The following is an 8239-nucleotide window of genomic DNA, read 5'->3' as shown; positions in this document are numbered from 1 at the left end:
AGAGAGATTTGAGTGTATGAAAGACTGCGTTCTTCCATTTGCGCAACATCTCTAAAGTTAGAAATATCCTGTCTCAGAGTGACGCTGAAAAACTAGTTCATGCATTATTACTCCCAGGCTGGACTACTGTAATTCATTATTGTCAGAATGTCCAAAAACTCACTGACAAGCCTTCAGCTAATCCAAAATTCTGCAGCAAGAGTCCTGACAGGGACTAGAAAGAGAGAGCATATTTCTCCTGTTTTGGCTTCCCTTCATTGGCTTCCTGTTAAATCCAGAATTGAATTCAAAATCCTGCTCCTCACATACAAGGTCTTAAATAATCAGGCCCCATCTTATCTTAATGACCTTGTAGTACCATATCACCCTATTAGAGCACTTCGCTCTCACACTGCAGGCCTACTTGTTGTTCCTAGAGTATTTAAAAGTAGAATGGCAGGAAGAGTCCTTCAGTTTTTCAGGCCCCTCTTCTGTGGAACCAGCTTCCAGTTTGGATTCGGGAGACAGACACTATCTCTACTTGTAAGATTAGGCTTCAAACTTTCCTTTTTGCTAAAGCATATAGTTAGGGCTGGACCAGGTGACCCTGAATCCTCCCTTAGTTATGCTGCAATAGACGTAGGCTGCCGGGGATTCCCATGATGCATTGAGTTTTTCCTTTCCAGTCACCTTTCTCACTCACTATGTATTAATAGACCTCTCTGCATTGAATCATATCTGTTATTAACCTCTGTCTCTCTTCCACAGCATGTCTTTATCCTGTCTTCCTTCTCTCACCCCAACCAATCACTGCAGATGGCCCCGCCCCTCTCTTCGCCTGGTTCTGTCTGAGGTTTCTTCCTGTTAAAAGGGAGTTTTCCTTCCCACTGATGCCAAAGTGCTGCTCATAGGGGTCATATGATTGTTGGGTTTTTCTCTGTATCTATGAAGCGCCTTGAGGTGACTTTTGTTGTTGATTTGGCGCTATATAAATAAATTGAATTGAATTAATCAGTGTGGTTTGTTCAGTAGTTGTTGATCAATGGTCATGACAATTTTTATATTAATTATAAAAGGAACTGACCTCACAGTCCATTGTTCATTCATTGGGTTGGTTTCAATTATTGTGCAAATGTACTGTTTATAAGATTGGGGAAACCTGCAGTCAGCTGAGACTGAAGAAGTCACTTTGGATGAGTGACAAAACTGTTACTCGTTACTCAACTGTTACTGAAAATGTTACGTCAAGATGAACAGAATCAGCCTTTGGGATCTATTTACCTGGATGATTGAGCATTCATCAAGACATATTTCATTTCAATGGAGTGTGCTGACAGATCCAGGATCAGTCATGAGCAGTTTGATCTACATACGGATTCAAGTGAAATTGTGAGAATATTGGCCTGTTCCTTTATCAGTGTGTAACAGTGTGTGTATGAGAGCCATGTAATGTCATGTGTGCATGCTGACTGTGCTGCTCTGACCCCCTCCTCCTTTCAGGGTGGAGCCTGCTGGAGTCCGATGGTTGAGACCAAGTCTGAGGAAGTGTAAGTGTGTTTTTAATGGGATTCATGAAAACAAAAGCAGCACACATTCAACCATCTTCATCATGTCAGGAGTCATCATCAAAGTGTCAATCAATGAACAGATGATGGATCAATAACTGCAGCTGGATTGTGTTTGTTCTCTCCATCAGATTCCTGTCAACTCACAATCGACACAAACACAGTGAACACAAACCTCCAACTGTCTGACAACAACACAAAGGTGACATATATGGAGGAGGTTCAGTCATATCCTGATCATCCAGACAGATTTGGTTTTCATCCTCAGCTGCTGTGTAGAAATGGTCTGACTGGTCGCTGTTACTGGGAGGTCGAGTGGAGAGGAGACATTTGTATATCAGTGAGTTACAGAAGCATCAGAAGGAAAGGAGGCAGTGACTGTGTGTTTGGACTCAATGATCAGTCCTGGAGTCTTGAGTTCTCTGATGATGGTCTTTGCTATGTCTGGCATAATAAAAGACAAACATCCATCTCCTCCTCCTCCTCCTCTGTCTCTAACAGAGCAGCAGTGTATGTGGACTGTCCTGCTGGCACTCTGTCCTTCTACAGAGTCTCCTCTGACACTCTAATCCACCTCCACACCTTCAACACCACATTCACTCAAACTCTTTATCCTGGGTTTACAGTCTACCGAGGTTCCTCAGTGTCCCTGTGCTGAGTGGAGTGTAAAGAGTGTCCTCCTGTTAGATAAACACTCTGACTGTTGAACAGATAGTTCAGTCTGTACATGTCTGTCTCTTTTTTTTTTTTTTGTCTCTTGGTTCTCAGCTAAGACGGTCGCACTTTTCTCCTCTCCTTGCCCTTAACTTCCCTGCTTAGCTTCTTATGTCCTTGTCTTGTCTTGTGTTTTTACTTACTTTTCCCTGGAACACTCTCTCACAGTCTGTTCTCTAAAACCTAAAATAGGAATTATGGATTTGTTCAACTGGTCTCTGAATGCAATTGACACCCCTTGTCAACGAGAAGTCTGGGCTCGGGTGAGCCTGACTGCTGAAGATATCTACCTATTCAGACCATTGTAACAGGGTTCTGCTGATCGGAGCTGGCTTGGCCCTGGCTTATCGAAGAATTAAGAAAGCGGAACCCCACAAGGCTGCCCGCTGGGATTGAAATGATGGAACGAGGCGTGAGTTTCTTAATATGGGCTCATTGAGTGCAGCACGGAGAAGATCTTGGAGAGGCTACAGCTGCTGTAAATACTCAGAACAAGACTCTGAGTGAAAAAACTGGATTGCATCTAGCTAGCTCGAATAACACCTTTGAGCGCAAATTCGACCACATCTTGGGGAAGTGCACTGTGGTCGTGAGTTCTCAGAATCGGCTCTTTGAGCAAAAAGAAACGACAACATCACGGAACATAAGTTTGGATAACATCATAGAAAGCTCACGGCTCTCCAACGGGAGATTGAGAGACCAGTGTTGGACTGTTAGAACAGCTTTGAAATTCATATGAGTTGTTCGCACTAAAGTAAAAACCACAATCACTTCATGCGGATACCCCTTTGGCGCCAGCTGCGGCCTCAAGGCTGGAGCTGAACAAAACACCCTGATAACGACTGTGTTTAGACTGTTCCCCCCCATTCCATGCAAGGCCACCTGGGTTGGCTGGAAGACTGTTTACTTTGCCTGGCGGGGCGAAGGACACTGTCTCAGCTGAACTCTGGACACACACACACACACACACACATACACTGATATGCACACACTGATCCCCCTCCTTTCCAAACGCCTTCGATGCTTGTGCCCTACCGGGGAAGATGGCGGTCGACTGGACCAGCACAGATGCTGCAGGACCGGATGCGCTGTCTACACCGGCTCTCTCTTACCCTTTACCTGCCCTGTTGCTTGTCTTGTGTTCTATGGTGTATTGATAGTCATGTGATTTTTGTGCTGAGGTGTTTTTTTTTTCTGTTATCAAAAATGTTCTCCCACTAGGAGCTCAGTCTGAGTGGAGTTTTTTTTCTCTCCTCCTCTTACCTCATGTTATGTATTTTCGTTGTTTTTTTTCCTATCAGCCTACCTCTCTGACATGTCTCCCTAATGTGATGTTTCTGTAAAGTTGGTCAGAAGGTTCCTTTGTAAGTGCGCATGCGCCATTAGCGTGCTGCCTGCTGTAACACTAATTTTCCTTCGGGATTAATAAAGTATTCTGATTCTGATTCTGATTTCACTCACAAACACGTTTTCAGATTCATGGATTCAATCAGTTGATGTTTGCACCACTGATTGCTGGTCAGCTGTTCTCTGATGATCTGATTGATACTGTGAATAACGGGACTCACTGAACTCTGTGACACAGTGAAGATTACAGAGTTTAACTTCAACATCTGACTGACGTCACACAGACAGAAGGATGAACCAGTGAGGCACAGAACACAGTTACTGGAGATACTGGATCAGCTCCATGTGAACCTCTGATGGAGAAGCTGCTGAGCCAGAGAAACATCAGGACATGACAGCAGCTGCACTTATCTAACAACATGTAGCAGAGCTGATCTATGTTAGAGGATCTAATCACAGCAGCTGAAGCCAAAGTCCAACACTGGATACCAGCTGAGCCTGTGCTGAGTGTAGTGTTACAGGAAAAGGGCAGAAACACTGGTAGCTCCCAGTGATGCTGACTGGGGCACAGAGCTGAATGATGCAGCATCAGGACACTGTTTCAGTCTGACTGACAGAGAAACCTGTAGCTGTATCTACATGTGAGGCAGAGGCCACACAAGCAGCTTTCTATGTTTCACAGTGACTGAGATCTTCAGTGGGGGTGGACATGCTCCTGTACAGACCTCTGAGGAGAACCAAGGTGCAGTCAAAGAGTCCAGTCTGTCCTCACAGATGTGAACATGTGCTTTCATCAGGTCTGCTGTCAGCTAGCAGGCTCACATCAGAATCACTGTTCCTGAAAAACACAGTCTGTGTGACATCATCAGTCAGCTGATGGTCCCAGATCTGAATGGTTTCTGTCTCTACTGAGGAAGTCAGAGAATATCACTGAGGTGTGGATCAGGTCTGAGTGAGCTGTGGAGGGACAAGCTTTAAACAGTCCACAGGTCTCACGTCCTGCTCAGTCTGGTAGCAGATACCTCGTATTGTTCCAGATGTGCTGACATCAGCAGCAGCACAGCTGTGTGATACCATGAATCTCAGTTATTGATCCAACACACAGTAAATACAAAGATCAGGATTTCTGGGCGTAATCATTATGAGTCTGAACACATGATCACTGAATGTTAGTCTCCACAATAATAAGCTAACACAAGCAAACACAGCTTTCAGCTCTTATTTTGAAACTGGCTTATTTAGAGAGCTGTGATGTGAGCGTGCCTGGCTCTGAGGCACTTGGGTCAGCCTCTGTTGTTTAGAAGTGTTACAGACTGTGAATGACACAGACCTGTCAGTTTCCATGTTTGTCTGTAACACAGCTCAGGGGCTCCCATGCTGAACGCATCCATCCAGTGTTATTGATCCAGGACTGATACCAGCATTGGGATCAATACTACAACACACAATCACATGTGTCCACGTGATGCAGTTTGAAGAGCAATCAGATGTCTCTGTATGAGGAGGCGGGTCACAGGAGGTTCACAGAAACTCTGCAGCAGCATCATCAGCTCACATGGAAACTTTGATGATTCACTTCTGTGGTGTTTTTACAGAAACACGTCACAAATTAGCTCCACCTGTTTGTGAGCTTTGAGTTTCTTGTCTTCATCCTGGATTCTTGTGTTGCTGTTTTTACACACAGCAGATATTTCCTGGTTGCTTCCTTGATGACCACATGAAGCTTTCTGAAGCTTGGATTGAAAACGCTTCATTACTCAAAGCTTTCCAACACAGGCCTCTGTGCTGCCATCTGGTGGACAAACATGTGAAGTGCAGCGTGAAGCTACAAATGAAACTGCTTCAGCTACGTTTATATATAACATACTATAACCTATATAATGTGGAGATCAGGGAAATTATTTTGTTGCTACTGTTAGTAATCATCATCATTACCATTGCATTAATAATATAATCTACAGCATTGATATTGCATTCAGATGTTAAACATTTTGGTACCCAATTAGCCTTTACTACAGGTGCAGTTATAACCACTTTAAACTGTTGAGTTGAATCTATGATCTTAAATGCTTTTGAATGCTTGTTATAATCTTAAGTGTGTATGGGCTGATTCTGTTGATTCTGAGTCCACTCTGTGCAAAGTCTTGACAGGAAACTGCAGGTTTGCAGAGCGTGCTTTTGCAAAGTGAAACTAAAAGCAGAGTGTAAGTGCAGCTGATTCTGAGGAGCTGTTTGGATGATGCTATTTGAATAACCAGGTTGTTCATTATTATCTTTTATTACTTTTATATTCTTTTATTAAGCTTCTAGTAGAGGTTCTTGATTAAAACATTTATTCAATATACTACATATATAGTTTTAGTAAACTGCTAACACATGTGAGAGTGGCCTCTGTGACTGCGAGCGTTAGTAGGTGAGAGGTGACACAGAGTGCCAAGTGAGGTCGTGACACACACACACACACATAGTAGATACATTCAGTTATAGGTGAGAGGTTAATCATGTTTGCTTGCAACTGCGGGCGTGCAGAAGTGGTATCTTACTGCAGAGCATGGTCTGTGGTTTTGGAGAAGCGGCAGTCAAAAGGTTGACAGGAAACATCTGCATGAAGATAGAGATAATGTTCTTTTCAAACTGTGTTAAAAGTCATTGTGGTTTTGATTTGACGTATGTATGTATGTATCTGTGTGACGTTGAAGGGCGTCATTAAATTCAAACCCCGATGGTATAAAATATCTGTTTATGCTTTGATTAGTCGGAGATCAGCGCTGTCTGCGTACGGCGCTGGTCCCCCCACGCGTGTGTTCATTAAAATCAATTGTTTGACCAAGCTCTTCTTGAACCTTAACAATAACTATATGTATAGTGTATTATGTAGGTTTTAGAGCTGGGGGTAGAACTGCTGATGGCCTGGTTGTTATTTATGTTCCCCATGGTTCACCAGCTCTCACACAACATCAGCACCAATGATCCACGTCCTTATAAACCTCTGAATCAGGTCCTGAAGCAGTGACGTCCTGAGTGAAGACCTCACTGATCACATGACTCTGGTCACCTGGACTCAGTGTTTCTGAAGCAGTGTGCTGGGTTTTTAAAAATACGTGGCTGCTGCCTGATGTTGGGCCCACAGAGGAAGACGACTCACTCGCTCTTCTTCACTTCCTCCTTAAACATGTGGAAGGAGAGCAAAGTGCTGCCAGACTCTTATTTCTGACAGGAACAGAAGAAACCACAGCAACTGGTCCAGTTTCTTCATCTTCATCACAATCTGTTTTATTTCTGATGGTGTCTTCAGTCTGAGGTTTGAAGTTTCCATGTCTGTGTGATGTGTGGTGTGAAGGCTGCTGGTTAAACTGGGACTCACTGTTTAAAGCACTGAGTGCTCATAGAGAGATGCTCCATGAGTCCCAGTACAGACTACAAACATGGTGGAAACTTAGCTTTGATATCCACACACTCTGCACGTCTGTGAGTAACTGTGATGAGATGTGCAGAGATCTGTGTCCAAAAAGGAGAAAGACTGTAAAGACTCTGTGCTTCTAACAGCCTCTGTTAACATATGTGAGGCTGTTTGTTGTTGTTGCCATGGAGCTTTGCACTGTTTGGGTCAGCAGGTCATGTGATCAGGTTTGTTCTGCTGGACGATGGTTCAGTGTCAGGTTTGTTTGCATTCATCAATAAATATCTAAATAAATCAAAGACTCCATGTTTGTTCTTTCATCATGTGACCTCTGCTCATCCATCTCTGTGTGTATCAGGATACATTTGGTTCATAATACACAGAAAAATCAGAGTTATTACCTGTAATAAATGTGAAAAGATTCCTGCAGTGATAACCAGGCAGGACTGAAACACATCCAAGCTGTCACCACGGTAACAGCACCGCCCATCCACAGGTGAGGGGAGGAGCAAAAAGAGGACTTTGACCATTTTATACTAAAAACACTCAACTAATGTTTCTAATATGAAACAAATAAGCCCACATTAATGTGAGCGTTTATTAAATAATAATAATGATGATTTCCTCCTGATCTCATTTCCACAGCAGAGAAAACTGTGTGTATATTGAGGTGGAGGGTGTGGTCTGTGGCTCAGGTGTAGAGTGAGGGTGGGTGCACCACAGCAGCATGCTGGGACTGCTGAGGGTGGAGGAGGGAGTGATGATGACATCAGAGCTGCAGCACAGAGACCAGTGAACACACAGTCTGTTCATCTTTGCATAGATACAATATACAGCACAATATTGAATGACAGACACGCTGTGGGAGCTTCCACAGATACACTGACGTCAGCATCCAGAGTCCTCCTGCTGCTCCCCCTCAGAGCCCCGTGATCAGCACCAACACATTCAGTTAGATGACAGAGTCCAGCTGCAGCTAGAATCAGCTCCCCTCTGTGAACAACAGCACAGCGTCAGTGTTTTCACACTCAGTGAAAGGAGGAAACAGCAGAAGAACACCATGTGTGCTACGTTTCCCAGGACACACTACAAACTGCAACAAATACAGAGCAGCACGTGGAAGGACCTGGAGCTGCATTTACAGAGCTGCAGACAGCGTGATGTCCTGTATGGACAGGTGGAAGGAACCAAGTCCTCAGCTGGAACACTCGTGTTTGTCCACAGACAGGAAACA

The sequence above is a fragment of the Mchenga conophoros genome, linkage group LG3, assembly GCF_057382185.1.
Source record: "Mchenga conophoros isolate Kocher_MC1m ecotype Shallow Benthic linkage group LG3, M_conophoros_male_GT1.1, whole genome shotgun sequence".
Lineage (NCBI taxonomy): Eukaryota > Metazoa > Chordata > Actinopteri > Cichliformes > Cichlidae > Mchenga > Mchenga conophoros.
Note: the sequence above shows the minus strand (reverse complement) of the source record.